The following is a 10,594-nucleotide window of genomic DNA, read 5'->3' as shown; positions in this document are numbered from 1 at the left end:
TGATCTGAACGCCCTCGGTTGGGGCGCTCTCCGGTTGGGGTAGTTTATTTAACATCCGTGATCGTGCGCTAGGTGTTGTATATGTCAGCATTTATAATGTTTGCACATGTGATGATACATATTAATTGTTGTAGGAAATGGCGGACGATGAGTTAACTAATATGATGTATGACATGGAGTTTGGAGAACTGATGAAAGACTGGATAGAAGATTGGTTAGATGATGAAAATTCAGATCGTGGAGATAGGTCAGAGAATGGGAACGAATTGGAAGATCTTAATGTGAGTGGCATTATCATGTTGTAATTTTTTGGTGGCATCCGACAATATTATATTTTGAAAATTTATAGATGGATGGACATGATGATGGTCAGGTAAACAATGAGCATGATGATGGTGAGAAAAACAACCCGGAGATATCGAATGAAGATTACATTAGTCAGGTATGCAAGTGGAATTTTTTGTTGGCATGCATGCAAATTGAATTAATCCTGGAATATTATATGATAAGTACTTATGTATTTGTGTTATATTTTTCAGCTCATTTCCGAATGTCATAATGTGTACGACTATTACGGTGAATCCGACGCGGAGACATGCCTTGATGTCGAATCATTAGCTGCACATGATTCTGGGGAGTCGCAGTCGCCGGTCATCATGAGTGAGGTATGCATGTAATCAATGTTGTATGGAAGTAATGTTATACCATAGAAAAATGTTTTCATGGCTATGTTATGATTGTGTAGGTGACAGAAGATGATGGGAAAAAGAATGTCCAAGATACTGTCAGTGCAGATGATAAGAGGGATATGTTCATGCAGATAATACAAATGACTTTTACGTCTCATGAGGCTGCATATGATTTCTACAACAGCTATGCTAGAGATAATGGTTTCAGCATTAGAAAGAATAAGGTCAGGTATAGCAAAACCGAGTCACGTCATATGCGTTATAGGCGGTTTGTTTGTTCCAGATAAGGAAAACGTGACAGCAGGTTGCTAACAGAGGAAGGACACAACCGTAGGCTCAGACCCGAGACATGCTGCCACTGCGAAGCGCATCTGACCGTGAAGCTTGACCAAAAGCGTGGGGTTTGGTATGTTGATTGTTTTGAGGACAAGCATAGCCATATCTTGGCAGGAACGGACGAGGTACCTTTTCTTTGGTCCCACAGAAAAATCAAAGAGTACCAGAGAGCTGAGATACTGTCCATGGGAGCTGCAGGGATTAGAATTCATGACATGTTGGATTCCTTCATCAGCAAACATGTATGGTATGGCGGTGTTGGTTTTACCAGGCGTGAAATATACAACATTTGCGCCAGGGAGAAGAGGAAGCTGCTTTCAAAAGGTGATGCTGCCACAGTTATAGGCATCATGGCCAGTAGGAAACAGAAGGATCCTAGCTTCTTTTTCGAGTACAAGCTAGACACGGAAGGACATATGAATAGGATGTTCTGGTGTGACTCCCAGTCTCGTCATGACTATGAGGACTTCGGTGACGTGCTTGTATTTGACAGCACGTACAGGATGAACCGGTATGGTATGCCATTCATACCCTTTGTTGGTCTTAATAATAGAAGACCATTGTTTTTGCTTGTGCCATAGTTTCGGACGAGACCGAAGAGACATATGTGTGGCTGTTGGAGACTTTTTTGAGGTCCATGTGTCAAAAGATGCCGAAGAGTGTTATCACGGACGCCGACGCTGCGATGATCAAGGCAATTCGCCAAGTCTTGCCAGACGTGTGGCACCGTATATGTACGTGGCATATAGAAAAAATATGAAGATTCACCTCAGTCATAAGTCCTTGAAGGAGTTCCAAACTCTTCTGTACTACAGCACGTCCACCGCCACGTTTGAGGAGAGATGGCACGCGTTTTCCAAAAGATGGCAGTCAGAAAAAATAGTAACATGGTTGAGACAGATGTATAAGAAGAGGAGACTGTGGGCCGCGGCATATCTGACAGAGGGTTTTTGGCTTGGCATGAAAAGCAACCAGAGGAGTGAAAGTCTAAACTCATGCCTTCACCTCCACCTAGACGGTGAAATGACTCTGGTGGATATGATTTTGCACTATGAGAACGCCGTTGTACGTATCCGTGAGAATGAGGCACGAGATGATTTCACGTCCTCACAGAGTTTACCGGTGCCAGTTACTAGCTCGAAGGAACTTGAGATAGCTGCTTCTCACTCCAGCAAACTTCTATATCAAGCTGATCTTAGGAAAATTGTCGGCATGGAGATTGTAGAAATAAAGCTCGGAGACGGATCACAGCAGTACATCGTGGCCTGGAAGAATAACCGGAAGAGCCGTTTTTGGGTGGAGTACACTCCAGCAAATTTCGCAGAAACTATAAGGTGCAGCTTCAGAAGAACGATTCGAAAGGGTCTACCTGGCAAGCACATATTTCATGTACTGAAGTACTTGAATATATCTAAAATACCAAAGTGTTTAGTTCTTGTGCGTTTCATGAAAGACGCAAGGTTGGGATTGCCCGCGAGGCGCACAAGCGATCTATTGGGATTTGGATGGGCTAGAGCAGCTGAAAGAATGAAATATAGCCAGGTCATTGTGTTGGCTTCAGAAGCTATGCATGCAGCATGCAAACACCCATATTTGTGGGATCAGTTACAGGAGAGTTTGAAGACCGTGATAGCTAAGAGCCATGAGTATGATCAGCTAAAGGGAAATTTGAGTAGGAAAACGGCTGATCTTAGTATTTGTGCAATTGAATATGTAGATGATGGTGAAGGCAACATAGTTGAAGTTCAAGATCCTATTAAAGTATCAACGAAAGATGCAACTAAGATAGATGAGAACCGCCCTATGTCGAAAAATGATAGGCCACTTTCGTACGACGAGATCAGAATCATGTGCGGCGCATGCAAATTGCTAGGGCACACTAAACGCAGCAAGAAATGCAAACTAAATAAGAAGTAAGTTTTTGTACGCATTGTAGGTTATAATTGTTTTTAACTTGTCATTCATTAACTTTTCTTGTTATCTTGTGCATAAGCGTGGTGGGCGAAGAAGAGTAGAACAGTTGCTAGAGTTATGTTAGGATGAATCCAGTGATCTAATAGTGAGGTGTTTACAATGTCTTTTGTCATTCAAGATTTTAAATTGCATTGATTTTTATGCGTGGACAATTTGTTGGATTTTATATTGATATACATTTATTTTTAAAATCAGTTTGAATGTGACTCGAAATTTCAGGATTAAAAACAGTTCGGACTGCACCGAAATATGCAAAATTTTGTATAATTTTTTAACCGTGGCCACAATATTGGCTGTAATGCTAACAAAAAGAATATGAGCTCCAAAAAACCCTTAAGAATTAGCAAATGGACTGTAAATTATTAGAAGTAATGGCAGATGGGTTGTATGATGTTTTCCATAGATTTGAGGCTTTCCTAAAAAAAGGTTGACGCACAAGCAATGACTGTTGGATGTCCATCCAACGGCCGTCGTGCTTCTTCAATCTCTGCTCTTCCTGCTCTAGCCGCTCAAACAAACGCCGGCGGGACTGCCTGCTCTCTCCTCCCCGCGGTCGGCTGTGCTGCCGCGCAGGCCTCACCGCCCCACCGTACTCCCATCGCTGGCCTAGCCATCCCTCTACTCACCCACACCTACTGTTATTCTCTGGCGAAGGCAGACGAACCAGTAAAAAAACCATCTGCGGAGTGGTTTTTAGCGCGTCTGCTGGAGCTGCCGATTCGGTCGCACGCGCTAAAAAGCTGTTTTTTCAGGCGTGCATTTTATTTAGTGTCTCTGTTGGAGATGCTCTAAGAGCAACTCTAGAAGACCCCGCAAAAATGCCCCAGACCGCAAAATAACCGCCAAAATGCGGGTCGGCGCGAAAAATCCCGCCCGAAAAGACCGCGCAAAGGCGGCCGGCCTGCAAAAAAATTTGAGGGGGCGGCAAAATCTCGGCCCCAAGCCGCGAAAACGTGGGTTTCACCCTCGCCGCTGCGGTGCCCTACATATAAGCGGAAGCAGTTGGTGAGGGGGGGGATTCCAGCCAGCGCTTTCCCCACGAACCACCTCCCTTCCCCCCTCACCCCGCCGCCGGGCCGCCGCCCAAGATTTCGGCGAAAGCAGCCGGCGGGAGCACGCCGAAAGGCCACCACACGCACGAGGCCTCCCCCCTTCCTACGATGGTCGACCGGAAAGTTTTGGATCTGGGGCCCTTCATCGCGGGCCGCCAGATTTGGCTTTTCCGGCCGCCGGTGGCTACGCCATGCGATGGAATGGTCGGGGAGCATCTCCCGCAGCCCCGGCAAGGTCGCATCGCCGCATGCAAGTATTGGTTCGTCCTCCCGCCGCCGTTGACGGTTTGCGGGCATGGATTCATCCAGCCGTCCACCGGGCTCGGTGCTCGCACAGCGGCTTCGTGGCTCGCCGATGCCGCTCATACAGTGCGACGACTGCACGCGGACAGTGCTGCGGCTAACTTTGGGCACACCGAAGCACCCCGGATGGGTGTTCTTCAAGTGCAAATATGATGGCGTACGTGTTGCTTTCGTTCGGCTCATTTTGATAGCTCATTCTTTGGTTCAATTGCGGTACCTCATGTCGAACTTCATCATGTGTGTAAGAAGATGGATGCTCATTTTGGTTTTGGGAAGGCGAATACATTGATTTGTTGATAGGAAGAAACTTAATAGACGTTGATGCACCCTTTAGAAGAATCGAAGGCAATGATGCGGCTGCATGTGCAACTAGAGGGGAAGTAACGTCTACTTCTTTCGAACCAAAGAAAAAGAATGCGAAATCAAGAATCCATAGATCAACAACGAATGCATGGAGAAGATATTAGTCCAACTAGTGGGAGCAGTCATGGAAGTTGGAAATCTTCTAAAATGCATATTTGTGGTTCTTGTTTTCTTTGGTCTTACTATTCTAGCAAATATTTGGTGATGTCTTATGTATCCAATCTTGTTGAAAAAGAAAAAAAAATGATTATGTTGGACCAAATTAAGATGCAAATTTAAGTTTTCCGGGCCGGGAGGAGCTGCGCCAGATCAAACCCCGCAAAGCTGACCCGTAAAAGAGCATATTCCGCGAATATCTTTTTTTACGGGTCCGTTATGCGGGGTCGCATCTTGCGGCCGTCCGCACCGGCCTGCAAAGCCGTTTTTCAGCGAACTGCAAACGCGTTTTACGGGCCGGCCGGATGCGGGGTCTTCTAGAGTTGCTCTAAGCAAAGCTAGTAGTCTCCAGGGGGAAATATCTTGTACTCCCATCCCTAGGGTGCTCCCGGTGCTCCAAAACTCGGTGGCACATTTTTTAAATGTTTAAAAAATTCTGAAAAAAATCCAGCACATTGACACAACATCAAAGTATGTTGCCAAAAAAATTTGAAATCAAAATTCAAAACATAGCCTGAGAAACATAAATGACAAAATCGACAGTAAATAATACACAACATAAGATGGGCTTTAGATTAGGCCCATTATCACATTGATGTTAATTTTGTCATTTTTGTATCTCGAGCAATGTTTCGAATTTTGATTTGAATTTTTTGACAACATACATTGATGTTGTATCAATGTGCTGGATTTTTTTCAGAATTTTTTGAACATTTTAAAATGTGCTACCGAGTTTGGAGCACCGGGAGCACTCTAGGGGTGGGAGGACCAGATATTTCCCCTAGTCTGAGGTGTGTGTGTGTGTGTGTGTCCCTTTTGCATGTGTTCTTGTGAGAAACCATAGAAGAGAGAAGAGAGAGCTGTGCAAGGCAGCTCGAGGCAGAAGAAGAAGCGGCGCCGCGATGAGCCGGCGCCAACATCCATGCGGCCAAGGCCTCCATGTTTATTATTGCCTTTGCTGGTGAATCTTTTTTCAAGGAACTTTGCTGTTGAACTTGATCGAGAAACAGAGAAAATCAAGTCCATTTACTGAACTATTTCATCTTTTTTAGGGAACTATTTAATCTTTTAATTCTAGTGCGTTTGTGTCTTTTACACATCCCAGACATGTATTAGTACTTAGAATTCCTAGCCGCTGATCTGTAAAAAAATAATTAAAACCAGTTCCCTGTTGAAGGCTAGAAGCGGATTATTTTCTCTCTTTTCTATGGTTACGATCTTTAGCATCTCCAACGCCGGGCCACAAATCACGGCTAAACGTGGTTTCCTGAAGATTTTTGCCATTGTTGGTGATCTGCATCGTATGTAGTTGCAGAATCGGCTAATCTTTTTTTTTTGAGTGGATGAAGAATCAGCTAATTAAGCGAGGCTTTATGCAGTCCCAAGGTTTCTAGTATGGTACTAGTTCTTTTTAGTATGGCTGGTCACAGGCGTGTTTGTGGAATGTTAGCAATTACTCCCTCCGTCCCATAATATCGAACATTTTTTGACATTAGCGTAGTGTTAAAAAACGTCTGATATTATGGGATGAAGTGAGTATGTATCAAGAACTGCAGGAATCATCAACTTGGCCATACAGTGCAAGAGGTTCCATAGCTGCTAATAACAGTATATTATATATGTGCCTGGAAGTAATGGTCATATGTGGAACTGTATATTCATATAGAAGCGACCTCAAGATCCATCTTGACTTTTGAATACTCTCAAAACGTCCAAAAGAGAACACGAGTTTATTGTTAGACCATTTATGAAGTGACATGCATTAACAAAGGTAGTTGCTCGTGTGCTTCTATGTACCCAACATGGTTATGTATGATCATGTCTTTACAGAAATATTTGACAAAATATAAAAAGAATGCAGTGCATTATTTGTTGGAAGAGATGAAACGCTCCAAATCCAAGTTACAAAGATGAAACCTACCATCCAGCTGGTCTAGTGTCTTAAATGGGTTCCTGGATGTTCCTGTTGAGTAACGTGATTGTATTAGAAAACATAGGTTAGATTAGGAAATGTTCTGGCTTGTCTTGTACTCTAAGTAGATCATGTACTCCTATATATATGCCCACGAGGCTCAAGCAATACAACGAACTATTCCACCAATCCTATCTCTTCCCTCTAACATGGTATCTACCGCAAGTCGATCCTAAACCCTAGCCGCCGCCGCTTCTGCACTTGTGCGCCGCCCCCGGGGCGGTCGGCCTCCATGACCGCCGCCGGGGGCCGCGCCGCCGGTACCTAGGGTTCGTCCGCCGGCCATGTTGGCCGGCTGCCCTAGAGAGTCTTTTTCTCGATCCTTTGATCCGGATTTTTTCTCTCTCGCCGGTCGCTTTGATCGGTGTCTCCTTTTTGGTTTTTCGGTCTATGTGATCCGGTTTGCGTCGCCCACCACCGTCGTCGACCCCGTGCGCCTCTACTCCAACACCGGCGTAATCGGTCGGCTTCTTCAACGACCCGGCGGCCTCGCGCGTCGTCCGCGCGTCTGCCCGTCGGTCGCCTCGACCCGGCGCCCTCGCGTGGCGTCCGCGCGTCGGCCCGCCGGTCGCCCCGACCCGGCGGCCTCGCGTCATGCGGCGGCCCTTCACCGCCGCCGTTCGTGCAACGGCCCGTCCGTCGATCTACGCCGGCCGTCACCGCCCTGCTCCAACCGGGACTCCTGCATCACCCCGACCCGGCGGCCTCGCGCCATGCTGCCGCCAATCATAGCCGCCATGCTACCCGCCGCCGCCGGCTTCATCTTGGACTCCGCCGCCATCGCGCCTCCACCGAGCGGCGTCCCCGACCTCGCGCGCGATCGGATTGATCACCCGCCCGCCGCCGCGATCCGCCTCATCTACGCCATGCGACCGACCTGGCCCGTCGGTTACGCGCGCCTCCGCAGGTCCCGTGAAGATCGTCCCCGAGTTCAGCGCGCCTCTCCACCGATCGAGCATCGGGCTGCCGCAGCGTCGCCCCGTCGGGCCGCAGCGTCGCCGCCCCGTGGTTCTCATCGCGGCTGCATCGACTCGTGCATGGCCGCTGCGTCGCCCCTTCGGGCCGTAGTGTCGCGATACGCGGTCCCCGCCGCCGCCCCGAGGCCGTCCCCGCGGTTGCACCGACTCGCGAACCGCCGTTGTGTCGCCCCTTCGGGCCGTAGCGTCACGGCCCGTGGTCCCCGCCGTCGCCCCGACCCGCCTGCCGCCGCTGCGTCGCCCCTTCGTGCCGTAGGGCCGCAACCCGCGGTCTGCTCCGCCGTCACCGCGCGTCGACATCCCGTGGTATGGGCCGCGCGGTCTTCCTTGGCGCGGGAACGCCACCGTCCGCGCCGGTCTTCGTCACGCTGTCAGAGTTCTTCGCCTATTTCGAGCATCGCCGCCGCACTCCTAACCTGGCCGCCAACGCCGCTCTTCTTTGGCCGCCGCCGCCGCTACCTCCGTAGCCGCCGCAGCCGCCCGTCCAACCCCTTCGTCTTCGTCCAGCACCAGCCCGTCGCCAGCGTCACAGTCATCTACCCCGACCACTTCGTCTACTCCGACCACCGTTGGTGACATCGGCCTCGCGCCAATGGACGCCGCAATCGTCGTCGAGTTCTTCTCTGTTGGCCCCTCTGACTTCTCTGACATAGCGTACAGCTCGTGCAGGTCCCTCGTCTATGCATGCCCGGTGTTGGCAACACCAATGCGTGCCTTCATCCACGACGTGTCCTCGGGCCTGGCAAGCCTGGTCGACACTTCGTCAACTTCGTCTTCGTCCGTCTACGCATGCCCGGTGCTGGCAACACTGATGCGTGCCTTCGTCCACGATGTGTCCCCGGGCTTGGCAAACTCGCCGTGACGCGTCGTTAACAACATTTTCTTCTTGGCACACCCCTACTTCGACATCATTGCGCCCATGCTAACTCAGCGCCTCCATGGCGACTCCCTCGACACCGGTCACCCTGACTCGACATCGACCACGCGGCATTCTTCGCACGGCTACCTCGACCATGGCTCCACCACCCACGCTCTCGGCTACCTCGACAAACGACACAAAGGGCTACCGCCTTGCTTGAGCAACCTCGTCGGTTTCCACTCCAGCCACGACTCTGCGATGCATCGACCGTTACGACTGTGGGGGGGTGTCCCTCGGCTTGCCTTCGGATTCCTCTCCAGTCTCACCATCCGCGTCGCTACCGTTGTGACTGTGGGGGGATGTTGAGTAACGTGATTGTATTAGGAAACATAGGTTAGACTAGGAAATATTCTGGCTTGCCTTGTACTCCAAGTAGATCATGTACTCCAAGTAGATCATGCCCACGAGGCTCAAGCAATACAACGAACTATTCCACCAATCCTCTCTCCTCCTTCTAACAGTTCCGTCAATGGGATCATAGACTTGCCGTGTCTTTTTTTTTGAAAAAGAAAGGGGCTCGAGCCACCTTTATATTTCAAAGCAGGCTGCAGCCTGAGTAACATACAAACATGGGGCTTGTGGGGTGCACTTTAGTGCAAAACCACAAGGAAAACTTGGCAGAAAAGGAGTGTTTCAGACAGAAGAAGAACAAGAAGAAGGAGAACTAGAGGCCATCCATATGACTATGTTGCTACTAGATTGCCCCAAAACTTGAGGTCCTCCTTATCTTGCTGCTTTTTGGCTCTGAAGTACCAAAGACGGATCATATCTACAGCATAAAAATGTATGTAAGCGTCTGTCCAAGACCGTGAGTTGAAAACACAATCGTTTCGGGCATGCAAGAGAGTGATGGCCTAGGCGGCAAAAGCCACATTCCATTTGCGCTTGAACTGAAGTTGAACAGCAGCTTGCCGGACGAAAGAGAGGATATCAGGTGCCCTGCCAGCTAACGTTGCCAGCCGTAGGTGCTGCCAGAGAGTGGAGGCCGCCTAACAATGCAGCAAATGTGATGAATCGACTCCATTGCAGGGCAAATGTCACAACCGGAGCCAGCAGCAACGACAGTCCAATTCTTCTTGATCATGTTGTCTCTGGTGTTGAGCCGGCCCCAAAAATCTAACCAAAGGAAGGTTTTGTGTTTCAAAGGAATCAGAGCGTCCCAGATCAAGTCATGGAAGACAAAAGAGACACCACGGAAGGTCAGGAGCCGGTAGAAGTAGCCCGTGCTAAGATGCTTGTCAGAGACTGATGGTAAACGGACATCCTCTCTTGACCCATCAGGAGCTAGTGGAGCAAGCAGTTGCTGCAGCAGGACAAGCTCATGTTTAGAAGAGCGGGAGAGGTTGGGGTGGAGCTGCACTGACCAGGTACCATATGAGTACTGTGAGAGCACGAAGCAACAACGGTTCCTTGCAAAGGGTGTGGCACCCCGGCTCATAGAAAACCGGAACGCCACGTATTCCAGCCCAGAGATCGAGGAGAAGTCTTCTGGAATACGACACTACTTAGCATAGAACAAACCAGCTTTCTATTATTACACGAATATGATTACAAGGCCTCCGATATTACAATGAATAACATCGGCATGGCGACACTGCGCCATCCTTAGTTGCTCTATGCAAGCAGCAGAACAACTCGAAGCAGCGGAATAACTCTAGCAGCAGAAAAACTATTGGTAGCGGAACAACGACGATGGTGGTAAACTCCACTCCGCAGGGACTCTGGCTGGAACGCTTATCCTAGCTCGTGAACACATGAACAACACCAAACAAGCAAGCAATCCAGGCACGACCTGCAAGTTGGCATGACACGCCAGGTCAGTACATTGAATGTACTTGCAAGCTCACAATTAA

At 49.0% G+C, this 10,594-nt stretch overlaps 1 pseudogene; it reads left to right on the top strand.

The window, feature by feature from the left end:
- LOC125537853 overlaps positions 1 to 10,594 on the top strand; it is a 28,976-nt pseudogene continuing 18,382 nt past the window's right edge.

Source organism: Triticum urartu, chromosome 1 (genome assembly GCF_003073215.2).
Source record: "Triticum urartu cultivar G1812 chromosome 1, Tu2.1, whole genome shotgun sequence".
NCBI classification, from domain to species: Eukaryota; Viridiplantae; Streptophyta; class Magnoliopsida; order Poales; family Poaceae; genus Triticum; species Triticum urartu.
Note: the sequence above shows the minus strand (reverse complement) of the source record. Positions and strands in the feature narration are given on the sequence as shown.